This window comes from Suricata suricatta, chromosome 4 (genome assembly GCF_006229205.1).
Source record: "Suricata suricatta isolate VVHF042 chromosome 4, meerkat_22Aug2017_6uvM2_HiC, whole genome shotgun sequence".
In the NCBI taxonomy this organism is placed as follows: domain Eukaryota; kingdom Metazoa; phylum Chordata; class Mammalia; order Carnivora; family Herpestidae; genus Suricata; species Suricata suricatta.
Window position 1 is genome coordinate 74,028,922 of NC_043703.1, and position 12,507 is coordinate 74,041,428.

Below are 12,507 nucleotides of genomic sequence, written 5' to 3' on the forward strand. Positions count from 1 at the left end.
TCTGGTGGCTCCAACAGGCAGCGGCTGCCCTTCCTGTAGCCGGGATGGCTATGTCCCCACAGAGTTCTGTCCTCGGCAGTGTGCGACTGGGAGTTCTTCCCCTTTCTGACAGCTCCCTGAGTGTTGCACTTATTTTATTGAGCTGACTTCCAACTTCCCAGAATTCTTGCTGAAAGAGCTTGGAGCATCGGTCCTCAGAATCTGGGTGCGAAAGTGATACAAACTACACCCATAACATTGGCTGAAAAGTGCCCTCTGTGCCCACAACCAAGCAAGGTCATGGGGCTGCACTTGACACTGCTGACTCTTACCCAAGCAGGCTGTATTTCCCAGGGACTGCGCAGAGTCCAAGGGCCTGAGCACTCTCCATCCGCTGCCCGCCTCCCTTGCTGTTATTCATGAGCTATTGTGTCCCTAGTTTTTTCTCTCCCAGAAGTTTCACTGTGTCCTTGTTTAGAGAGAAGCCCCAGAGGATACTCCAGATGTGCAGTATGCCACATGGTTCCAGCAATAGGGTGGCAGTTTTGTCCCCACCCGGCCTAGACCGCCACCATGGGAATAATGACACAATAAATCACACGAGTGCAGAGACTGCGGGCCTCATTTATGCCTGTGCTGTCCCCCCAACCTCCTCCCCCCCAGGCCCACTGCCAGCGCCCATAAACACGTGTTCAGTGGGTGAATCAAAGAGTGAATAGGTAGCTGTCCATCCAGATGGTATGATGAACATCAATTAGCATGATCCTAACTAGGAAGTGGCAGGCAGCTTCGCTGAGAGCGTGCTTCTGGAAGGTAAGAGCCAGCCCTGGGCTCCAGGAGGACAGAATGAGGCTGTAGGGACTTGGGAGTAGGAATTCTTTCCACGGGGGACCAAGTGGTGAGCCAGGGGAGGGATCTAATAAACGTCTGCAGCGAAGCAAGGAGTCCTGAGAAATGGTCCACTCTTTGGCCACAGAGAGCAAATCCCCCAAATAGCAACATACATTTGCATGCGCTTACAATGTGCCAGGCTGGGCTCTGAGCCCTTTATGCATATTAATTCCTTTCGTCCTCACTCAGTTCTCTGCTGTGAGCCTGGCAGAGGAGGGAAATGACTGCCCTGGGTCATGAGCAAGAAACGGCGGTCTGGATTTGACCCTGTGCAATCTGGTTTTAGAGCCCATGCACTTAATCAGAGATCAATGGATTTGAAACCCAGGACTTATCGTTATGAAATAACCCAGCTGGAGCCATGGGGCTACTGTGATCCAGATACGTCCAGTAGAAGGCATCATTTTCTCAGTGCTGTTAAGGCCATGTGAGGTGTGTGTGTGTGTAAATGTATACACACATTTATCTGTATATATGTATGTGTATATATATATACACACACACACAGAATTTATTTTTTATTTATGTATGTTTTGCAGATCAAATAGAGAACTGACATTCTAATTTAACTTCAAATAATCTTTCACACATCTGTGCACTAACAGCACATCTTTTCCTTCCTTTCTAGGACTTGCCCTTAAGGGTCGCCAGTGCTCCAAACCTGGTAAGAATGGCTTCCAGGCCTCTGTCCCCTGCCCCGCCCCACTGTCTCTTCTGTCTCTTCTGCTCAGCTTCACACTTGACTTTCAACATCTACCTCCTGTTGGAACCTTTGGGTGACATCTTCCTTTTTTGAAGTTAGGCTTCCTCATGATAATTTTAGGTCATAACTGAACTTTAGTAATCTGCAGTACTGCCACCGAATATTCTGTTATTTTAGCCAATTCATTGGTGGGCAAACTTGGGGATGATTTTGTCTTGTGAGCAAATTCAAGTTAGTCCCCTCACGCCAATGGAAAATTAAACATGAGATTGTTACATTATTAAGATATTTTGTTGTGATAAAAACCTGGGAGTGTTTGGGGGCTTTTTGCCTTTTATTGGATGGATAGAAGCTCGGGGTTTAACACATTTTAGTATACATATACGTGTATATGACATATTTATGTCTTGTTGTAAATTAAATTAACTTAACAATCACTTCATGGTTGTAAGGCCAAAATATCATTTCCAATGGGCAGATAGAAGTGTTGCAAAATATCACGTTTTTTAATCTCAGCATTATTTATAGACATGATTTACACACCAGGGTAAAGACTAACAAGAGTCGAGGAAGGCCATTTAAGTATTGAATGAAATGTCTTTTTGTATTCCTCATTCTCCAGTGAATGTGGATAACAGCATGTGAGAAGCTTTGAGTTAGACAAGGCAAAATTTAGGAAATCCAATCTGAGATTACATTACACATCAGAAACCCAGTGATGTCCATTCATTAAAAGCCATTGATGACAAGTAAGGTGCAGCTTATTAGCTAGGTGATTGGATGGCTTGGTTCACATTCACTGACTTCATGTACCATCAACCTCACCTGATGTCGACATTCATTTGCCATTTACCATTGACCAGAAATGAAACATACTTTGCTTACTTGATGCATTAAAAAAATTTTTTTTAACTATTTGTATTTGTTTGTGGAAAAATTACATAATGGCATTTGGGTTTCAAATTTTGGTATATTATGTAAGTGGATTATCACATACCTTTATATCTTACTTCAAAATTATTTGGTGAAAAGAAATTATGATAAACTCTTAAAATTTACTCATCCAGTTTTTAATATTTAATATGAAGGAGAATATTGAAACATCCCTGACTGTGTGGATTTCAGCAGGCATATTATTATAATTTGGGTGATACTCAGGAAATGTGCTTCTTAAGGAGAAGAAGCCCCAAGTTTATATGATTTTTATCAATGAAGGAGAAAAACACTGTGCATTTTTATAACATACTGTAGAATACCAGTTTAAAAGCAGTAGAATCAGTTTCAATTTCTATATGTTTTTTGTTTTGTTTTGCTTTTTGGTAAACTTAGGATGAAAGAAATCTCTTATCTAGCAATAATTTTTGTGTATTTTAAGACTTTAATGTCACAACTAAATGATTATCTAGCGATAATTTTTGTGTATTTTAAAACATTTTTTAATGTCACACACTAAATGATTATCTACCTTTACACAGTGTGTCTGCGCGTGTGTTCTATTTTTTTTCTGTTCTGCATCTTTCCCACTTAGAATAAATATCATTAATGAAAATGCTTCTCTGAGGTCAGATTTTATATAAAAATACAACTACAGAGGGGAAACTATCAAATGATTCACAAGAATTATGATGCTTGGAAATAATTGTTGGAATCCTAGGCAACAGTGGGAATCCAAAGGGAAAGAGACCTTCTGGATACAAGAAAAGCTTTTTCCTGCTGACCACTAGCTTAGGGCCTGGAGCCTGTTTTCGGATTCTGGGTCTCCCTTTCTCTCTCTGACCCTCCTCTGCTCACGCTTTCTCTTTCACTCTCTTAAAAATAAATAAAAAATATTTAAAAATTTTTGCTTTTGTATTTGGATGCACTTCTGGTCTTTATAATTGGTCCACTGAGGGATCTACTCAGTCATATATGTTACTCAATTGTGGCTTTATAATATGTTTTAATATCCAGTATGGTATTTACAAAACAATTCTTGACTATTTATGCTGTTTTTGTCTTAATTGCGAAACACATTAAATTTTTGCACTTAAGGAGAAAAAAAAAGAAAAGCTTTTATTGAATAGATGTTTTATTTTCTCAAATGAGGTCACGTTAGCAATGACAGATGTAGATTTCAGTGTTGCCCCTCTCTTTCTTCTCGTCCTCTCTGGAGCCAGTGGGGGGCGGGGGCGGAGGTGGGGACCCCCACCACTTTCTCCCTGGAGTACTTCTAGAGAACCTTCTGGCCCTTGGTAGCTCCTTGTGCTCTGCCAGAATTCAGACATTTAGCTTTATTGAAGCTTAGCCTCTCACTCGCTGACTCGGGCTGCGCCTTAGGAAGCCCACCACAGAGCGTGGAGACCCACCAACAGTCAGACCTTGACCTCCTTAGCTTTCCCTTTGTGGTGGAAACCCGCAGGCCGTGGGCGTGATGTGAGGTCTTGAGGATTTGGACCTCATTGAGAGCTATCCTTCCGGGTTTAGCGTTTTGCAATTTTACTTGGTTTCTTGTTTTACGTTGTTCCACTTCAACTTGAGCATTTGATTGTATGGCTAGAATGCTTGAGCTCTTCACTTGTTTGTAATTGATAGTGTTCCAAAATTTGGAAAAAGCAAAAACAGGGTATTGTATGTTGTCACTGAGTTCCAAGATAGTCATTCTCAAATACTGAAAAAGTTTGGGGCACCTGGGTGGCTCAGTCGGTTAAGTGTCTGACTTCAGCTCAGGTCATGATCTCACAGTTTGTGGGTTCGAGCCCCGTTTTGGGCTCTGTGCTGATGGCTCAGAGCCTGGAGCCTGCTTTGGATTCTGTATGTCCATCTCTCTCTGACCCTCCCCTGCTCGCGCTCTCTCTGTCTCTCAAGAATAAATAAAAACATATAAAAAATTCTTTTAAAGTATTAAAAAAGTTTATGTGACCTTCTAAGGACTTGCTTTTTAAGCTTCATCAAGTATTTATTAACATTTATATTAAAATATATTAATATTTTTAAGAACAGGTTTGTAGTCATTTGAGATGTAAACCATTGCCCAATAACTGCTTTTATTTATTCTTGGCATAAAATGACACTTTTATGTGAAATGAAATTTGCGATTTAGTGGTAATCAATTTTTTACAGTAAAACTGAAATTGATGGAGAACCACTTCAAATTTAAGTTCCAAAAATAAAATGAATTGTTTTAACTCTGGAGGCCAGCTAGCTCAATTGCCCACAGAGGCCACCAGAGGGAGCTGTTGCATCTTAAACTAAATATTTTCTAATTTCAACAAACCTTCGAATGAACTATCCAGAAAATCTGGTCTACAACATGTAATGCAATGTAATAAGTGGAAGCATAGTTTTTATTCCTATTAGCACCAAAGTTATGCATATAATTAAATTACATGTGGGAATTTATAGGTGGTTAAATTCTATGAATACTTTTGAGTACGTGTTATTTACAAGGCACTTTCTTCTAAAAGGGGATATAACGATAAGTAATTTAAATGGTTCATAAGCATGTGTGTATTTCTGTGTACCCACAATTGCATTACAAAGTAGAACATAAAATGTAAAACCATAAGAAAGAAAGTATCATGGATTTTCACAAGAGAGAGCCGCATGGGGTGAGGCAGGATGGAGAAGGAGGCATTTAAGGGTGTACATGGGGGAGGGCCACCTAGGAGATCCTTTCAGTCAAGCATCTGACTTTGGCTCAGGTCATGATCTCATAATCTGTGGGCTCGATTATGTGGGTTCAAGCCCCACATCAGGCTCTCTGCTGACAGCTCAGAGCCTGGAGCCTGCTCTGGATTCTGTGTCTCCCTCTCTCTCTGCCCTTCCCCTGCTAGTGTTTTGTTTCAATAATAAATACATAAACTTAGAAAAGTTTTTTTTTTAAAAGGATGCACATGGGGGGACTCCGGAGTGTGACAAGATGGGGGAATATGCTAAGTACAGAGCACAGTGTAAGTAAAGGAATTAGAGGGAACCCTAAAGGTCCTGTTTGCTGGAAGTGCAGGTTGTGTAAAGATGATTCAAGGAAAACCAAGCAGAAAAGGCAGGTCAGGCTCATTGTGGTCCCACATAAACGTTGGAGGGCTTATTTGTACCTAATTGCTCTGAATGTGAAAGTATGGCCAGGGGAACCCGTAGCTGGCACGTGCAGAAGCGTGACCAGGAAGTACATCTTCTGTCTATGCTTTCCCCTACTAACTGTGGTGGTTTGGGGCCTCGAACCCATAGAACATCCTAGCAGTGTTTATGCCCGTGGAGCTAGGGTTAATGAAATGCTATAGTGCTCACTGGTTATTAGGTGTCATTCACCAAATATCCATTGAGTACATACTAGACATAAATTCTAAGAAAATCTTAGTATTCCTTAATTACAGTATTCTGAACCTGCTAAAGCATTTGTACGTTTTTCAAAAGTCATTGAAAGTGATCTCTTTTTTCAAAAAAGGTTAATGGATTTGCAACTATGTAGATGGAACTAGAGGGTATTATGCTAAGCGAAATTAGTCAGTCAGAGAAAGACAAATATCCTATGACTTCACTCAGATGAGGACTTTAAGATAAGAAACAGATGAACATAAGAGAAGGGAAGCAAAAATAATATAAAAACAGGGAGGGGGACCAAAGCATAAGAGAGTCTTAAATGTGGAGAACAAACAGAGGGTTGCTGGAGGGGTGGTGGGAGGGGGATGGGCTACATGGGAAGGGGCATTAAGGAATGTACTCCCGAAATCATTGTTGCACTATATGCTAACTGACTTGGATGTAAATTTTTAATAATTAATAAAAAATAAATGAAATAAAAAATAAAAACCGTTAATGGTTATATGCTTTCATTATATTTATTAAGACAGAAATGACTACTTTTTTTAGAAGTTTTTTTTACTTTTAAAGAGAGAAGGTGAGTGGGGGAGAGGGGCAGAGAGAGAGAGAGAGAGAGAGAGAGAGAGAGAGAGAGAATATTAAGCAGGCTCCATGCTTAGCGTGAAGCCCAATGTGGGGCTCAATTCCATGACCCTGGGATCATGACCTGAGTTGAAATCAAAAGTCAGAAGCTCACCCAGTTGAGCCACCCAGCCATTTCTGAAGTGGCTACTTTTTAGAGTACTTGCAGTAACTTTAAAACCCAAAATGAGAAAAATTTTTTAAAGCTAAAACAAAACAGAATCTACAGGAAGTGGGATGAATTGCATTCTGAAGTTTTCCAGCCACCAGCGCAAGGCAGACAGCACTGTGGTCCACGCTGTTTTCATTTGATGATTCCTTCTGCTGAATCAGAAGTTTCCCTGGAATTAAACTCTAGCAAAAATTTATAGTGTAGTCTCGTATTTTTTAAATTTTAATTTAATTTTAATTTTTTTCCACATGAACCTCAAGTCGTTTTAGCACTCTTTGTTGAAAAGACTTTATTTTCCCTATTGAATTGTTTTGGTGCCTTTGTCAAACTTATTAATTATACGTACATATTTCTGGACTTTCTATTCTGTTTCGGTGATCTGTGTTCATGCATCTACACTACACTGTCTCAATCAGCATTAGTACTACAATAAGACTTGAGATCAGGTAGTGTAAGTCCTTTGATTTTGTTCTTTGGGTCCCTTGTTTTCTTTTTTTTTACAGTTTATTGTCAAGTTGGTTTCCATATAACACCCCATGCTCATCCCCACAAATGCCCTCCTGCATGCCCATCGCCTCCCTTCTTCTCTCCCCCTCCCTCATCAACCCTGTTTGTTCTCAGTATTTAAGAGTCTCTTATGGTTTGCCTCCCTCCCTCTCCTTAACTATTTTTTCCTCTCCCCTCCCCCATGGTCCTCTGTTAAGATTTCTCCTGTTCCACATTTGAGTGAAAACATATGGTATCTGTCCTTCTCTGATAGTGTAGGCTCATATTAAAAGAGCATTGAGTAACGTGCTGGACAATAACTTTAATCATTTCTGAAAAACACATAGAGGTTGTTCAATCACATTTGGATCTTCTATAAAGGTAGACCTTAAGGCATAGATTAAGCAATTCATTTCTTTGGAAGGTAGAGATATCACAATCCTGATAGCTTACTTTTGATTGTCTAATTTAGAGAGAAAATTCGGGAATAGTGAGTGACGTCCTAGTCCCTGGAACCTAAACATATTCCTTTACATGGCAAAGAGGAATTAAGGGTGCTCATTGGCTGATGCAAGGCAAGAGAATGATCCTGGATTATCTGATAGACCCAGGGAAGTCACAAGGGTCCTTACAAGTGGGGAGGGGGGAGCCGAAGAGTGGGTCAGGGGAACTCTGTGTGTGGACTAGATCTGACATTGCTGGTTCTAAAGCTGGAGGAGGGGCCAACAGTCCAGGAACGCGGGCTGCATCCAGGGGCTGCAAAAGGCAGTGAAATGCAACCCTGCTGACCCCTTCATTTTAGCCCTTTAAGACCCCTGTTGGGCTTTCCACCCACAGAGCTGTAGGTGATGAATCTGTGTTCAAGCCAAGTTTGTGATAATTTGGTGCAGTAGCAATAGGAAACAAATATACATAGATCCTCTCTAATGTCACAGTCAGCTCATGATAAAATCCCCGGGTTACCCATCAGGCAGGTGTTTCATGTTAGTGTCTGTGAGCTGGGAGCTTCTGTTACCAGAATTGAGGGGATGAAAATCCCTAAAGTGTGGGACAAGCTTGTGAATCATGTATTAGGCAAGTTTATGAATCAGAACAATCCATTTCAAAACACACTGGTAGAGGGGTGGGCGAGAGAGAGGGATCCGATACAACTTGGACTAGACTCCATCCATGTATCCACACCCTGCTAACCCATGTGGTGCCCTAAGATTCTTCAAGCTATAGGACCTTGGATGAAAGTTGAAGTCTGGAGATTTCCAGACCTTGGAGGTACTTAAATATTTATTGGATGGATGGATGGAAGGACGGATGGAAGGATGAGTGGATGGGTGGATGGATGGGTGGGTGGATGGGTGGATGGGTGGGTGGATAGATGAGGAGGATGAAGGGGTAAGGATGAATCAGGCTACTGGCCAAAGAAACACTCCTTCATTCTCCTGAGTTGTCGCTGTGTCAAGACCAGCCACGTGAACAGGGGCTCCTGTCTGGAAAGTGTTAGCCACCCAGTCCCCCTGAGTCCCGTGCCACCAGAGATCTTCCGGTGGCTGCACAACACCATTCCTGCACAGCAGCTGTGGTGTTACCATTAGATATTGAATGCTGACTGTGTGCTCCACGGTAAATTCTTTTTAAACATTTTTCATGGTTTTATAAATATTTGGTAATGAGAAGGAATACTGATGCACGTGTGTATCATGATGATGCATAATAATAAAGTGAACATCTGGACCCTCCCCCCGCCCCCCACCATACATTTTAAGAAATAGAACATTATAGGGGCACCTGGGTGGCTCAGTTGGTTAAGTAAGTGTCAGACCTCGGCTCAGGTCATGATCTCCTGGCTTTTAAGTTCAAGCCCCACATAAGGATCTGTGCTGACAGCATGGAGCCTGAACTTGCTTTCGATTCTGTGTCTCCCCCTCTCTCTGCCCCTCCTTGCTTGTACTCTGTCTCTCTGTCTCTCAAACATATAAAAAAAAAAAAAAAAGAATTAGAACATTTTAAATATCTGGAGTTCCCTGAATGTTAGTTCATGATTGTGCACTCTGTCTGCTCTCAAGAGGTAGTATGTATTGGGAATATTGTTTTTTAAAATTTTTTATTTATTTCTTATTTTTGAAAATTCTAAATAATTAGTATACAGTGTTATATAACTGTATATTAGAGTGTACATTATAGTAATTCTGGTGTACAATATGGCAGTTCAACAATTCTGTACATCATGCTGCAATTATCAGGGTAAGTGTATTCCTTTTTTTTTTTTAATGTTTTATTTTTGAGAGAGAGAGAGAGAGAACTCGAGCAGGGGAGGGTCAGAGAGAGAGAGGGAGACACAGAATCTGAAGCAGGCTCCAGGCTCTGAGCTAGCTGTCAGCACAGAGCCCAACACGGGGCTCGAACCCGTGGACCATGAGATCATGACCTGGGCCGAAGCCGGACGTTTAACCGACTGAGCCACCCAGGCGCCCTAGGGTAAGTTTACTCTTAATCCCCTTCACCTATTTCACTCATCCCCCCACCCACCTCGCCTCTGATAACCATCAATTTGTTCTTTATATTTGAGTCTTTTTATGTTCACCTCTTTTTGTGTTTGTTTTGTTTCTTAAATTTCATGTATGAGTGAAATCATATGGTATTTGTCTTTCTCTGACTGAATTATGTCACTTAGCATTCAACCTTGTAGATCCATCCGTGTTGTTGCAAATAGCAAAATTTTGGTTTTTTATGGCTGAGTAGTATCCCATTGTATATGTATAAATGACATATTCTTTTTTTTTTAATGTTTTATTTATTTTGATACAAAGAGAGACAGAGCACGAGACGGAGAGGGGCAGAGAGAGAGAGAAGGAAACACAGAACCGGAAGCAGGCTCCAGGCTCTGAGCTAGCTGTCAGCACAGAGCCTGATGCAGGGCTCAAACCCACGAATGTGAGATCTGACCTGAGCCGAAGCCGGAGGCTTAACCGACTGAGCCACCCAGGTGCCCCTATGTGACATATTCTTCATCCATTCGTCTACTGATGCACACTTGGGCTGCTTCCATTATTTGGCGGTTGTAAATAATGCTGCTATAAACTAGGGCTGCATGTATCTTTTCAAATTAGCATTTTCATGTTCTTTGGGTAAATGCCTTGTAGTGGAACTACTCGATCATATGGTAATTCTGATTTTAATTCTTTGAAGAACCTCCATACTGTTTTCCACGGCGGCTGCACCAGTTTGCATTCCCACCAGCAGTGCCCAAGGGTTTCTTTTTCTCCACTTCCTCCTCAACACTTGATGTTTCTTGTGTTTTTGATTTTAGGCATCCTGACAGGTGTGAGGTGACACTTCATTGTGGTTTTGATTTGCATTTCTCTGGTGATGGATGATGCTGAACACCTTTTCATGTGTCTGTGGGCCATCTATATATCTTCTTTGGAGAAATGTCTGTGTCTTCTGCCCATTTTTAATTGAATTATTTGTTTTTTTGGTCTTGAGTTGTATAAGTTCTTTATAGATTTTGGAAACTAACCCCTTATTGGATATATCATTTGCAAATCTCTTCTACACCCAACATGAGGCTCGAACTCACAACCCTGAGATCAAGAGTTGCATGCCCTACTGACTAAGCCAGCCAGGCACCCCAAGCATCTTTTCCAATATAAGCGATTAAGCCTCTTTCTAGCTATGTGAACTTGGTCAGGTAACAACTTCTCTGTGCCATAGTTTCACAACCTTAAAATGGAGTAACGTGAAGATAAAGAAGTTAAGAGGCAAGAAACTTTGAATAGTACCTGGTACGGCGGAAACAGCAGCAAATGCTTTTCCCACCTGCTGCCTTCTTCCTCTTCCTTTTCTTAATCATCACATAGCTATTAAAAACCATAAACTTTGATAAAAAATTTTTGTTATAATTAAGCATTAGTTGTTTCTAATTTCCATTATACTGTTCCTTTGAACTATTATACTGGTCCATGAACTATTTATGTTTTGTACAGGAGAGGTTTTTTTAACATTTAAAAATTGATTTATCAATTATATTGTGATCAGAAAACACAGTCTATTTGATATGAATTTTTCAGAATTTGCAAGACCTGATTTGTCATCTAATATGTGTTTTTATAAATTTGTTTTGTTTGTTTTCTATCCACACGGGTTAGACTATTAATACTATCTTATACTATTGATATTTGTTTAGATTTACTTACATAGTTATCTCTTTCTTTGCTCATCATTCCTTTTTGTATCTGGGCTCATTTTCTTCCTCCTGTAGTAAATTCTTCTAAAAGTCTCTTAGGAAGACACTCTTGTTGGTATACAGCTCCCCAGTCTATCAGAATGTATCTGTTTATCTGAAAATGTCTATATTTTGCCATCCTTCTTGGAAGATAGTTTAGCTGGGTGCATAATTCTAGATTGACAATTGCATTTCTCCTTATACTTTATGGATAATATTCTTCAGAGTTCCATGGTTGCAGCTGTGAAGTCAGTTGGGTGTCTAATTAGGTACAAGTTAATATTTTTTTATTGGTTGCCTTTCAATCTTTTCTTTGGCTTTTTCTCTCTTTGGTTCTTTAGTCATGGGGTGGCTTGTTTTAAAGTGATCTTGGTTGGTATTCTTTATACTTCTTAATTCTCAGGGTTTATCAACCCTCAAAACTACTATCAGTTTTTGGAAAATTCTAATTTCCTCTCCTTTTGGAATACTGGCTGAATATTTGTTAGTTCTTCTTACTCAGACTTTGGTATTCTTTACTTTCCCTTTATATTTTTCTTTCTTTTTCTTGGTGCTGGATTCTGGCTTCTAGGTCATTGATTTTTTTATTCAATCATGTATAATCTTTTTAATAGTATCTTTGAGTTTTTCATTTCAATAATTATATTTATCTGTTTTAGAGGTTAGTTTTTTAATGTTTCTGGTCATTTTAAACTTCTTGCTTATGGTTTCAATTTCTCATTTATTTATTTAAAGACTTTATTTTCTATATCTGATTAGTCCCATATCTAATGTCCTGGTGAATCTGGTCCATTTATTTTTTTCTGTGGCCCTTTTGTTTTCTTGTAATTTTTTATTGTAATGTTACCTTTGTTTGGAATCTATTTGTGGGAATTTTTTTAAATGTTTATTTATTTTGAGAGAGAGAAAGAGAGAGAGTGTAGAGGAGGGGCAGAGAGAGACGGAGAGAGAGAATCCCAAGAAGACTCCACACTGTCAGCCCAGAGCCTGATGTGAGGCTCAATCCCATGAACAATGAGATCATTTCTTAAGCCAAATCAAGAGTGGGGCACTTTACTGACTAAGTCACCCAGGCACCCCTATTGTGGGAATTTTTTAAGGCCTGGGGTAAAGATGCATTTTTTTTATAGTTAGAAG

At 40.0% G+C, this 12,507-nt stretch overlaps 1 long non-coding RNA gene across 1 annotated transcript in view; it reads left to right on the forward strand.

Annotated features, from left to right (window-relative positions):
- The window catches only part of LOC115288919, a 75,940-nt gene that overhangs the window by 34,332 nt on the left and 29,101 nt on the right, over nucleotides 1–12,507 (forward strand). The window contains exon 2 of the long non-coding RNA XR_003907271.1: nucleotides 1,499–1,534. This is a non-coding gene — a long non-coding RNA (uncharacterized LOC115288919). The remainder of the gene's footprint in view (nucleotides 1–1,498; nucleotides 1,535–12,507) is intronic.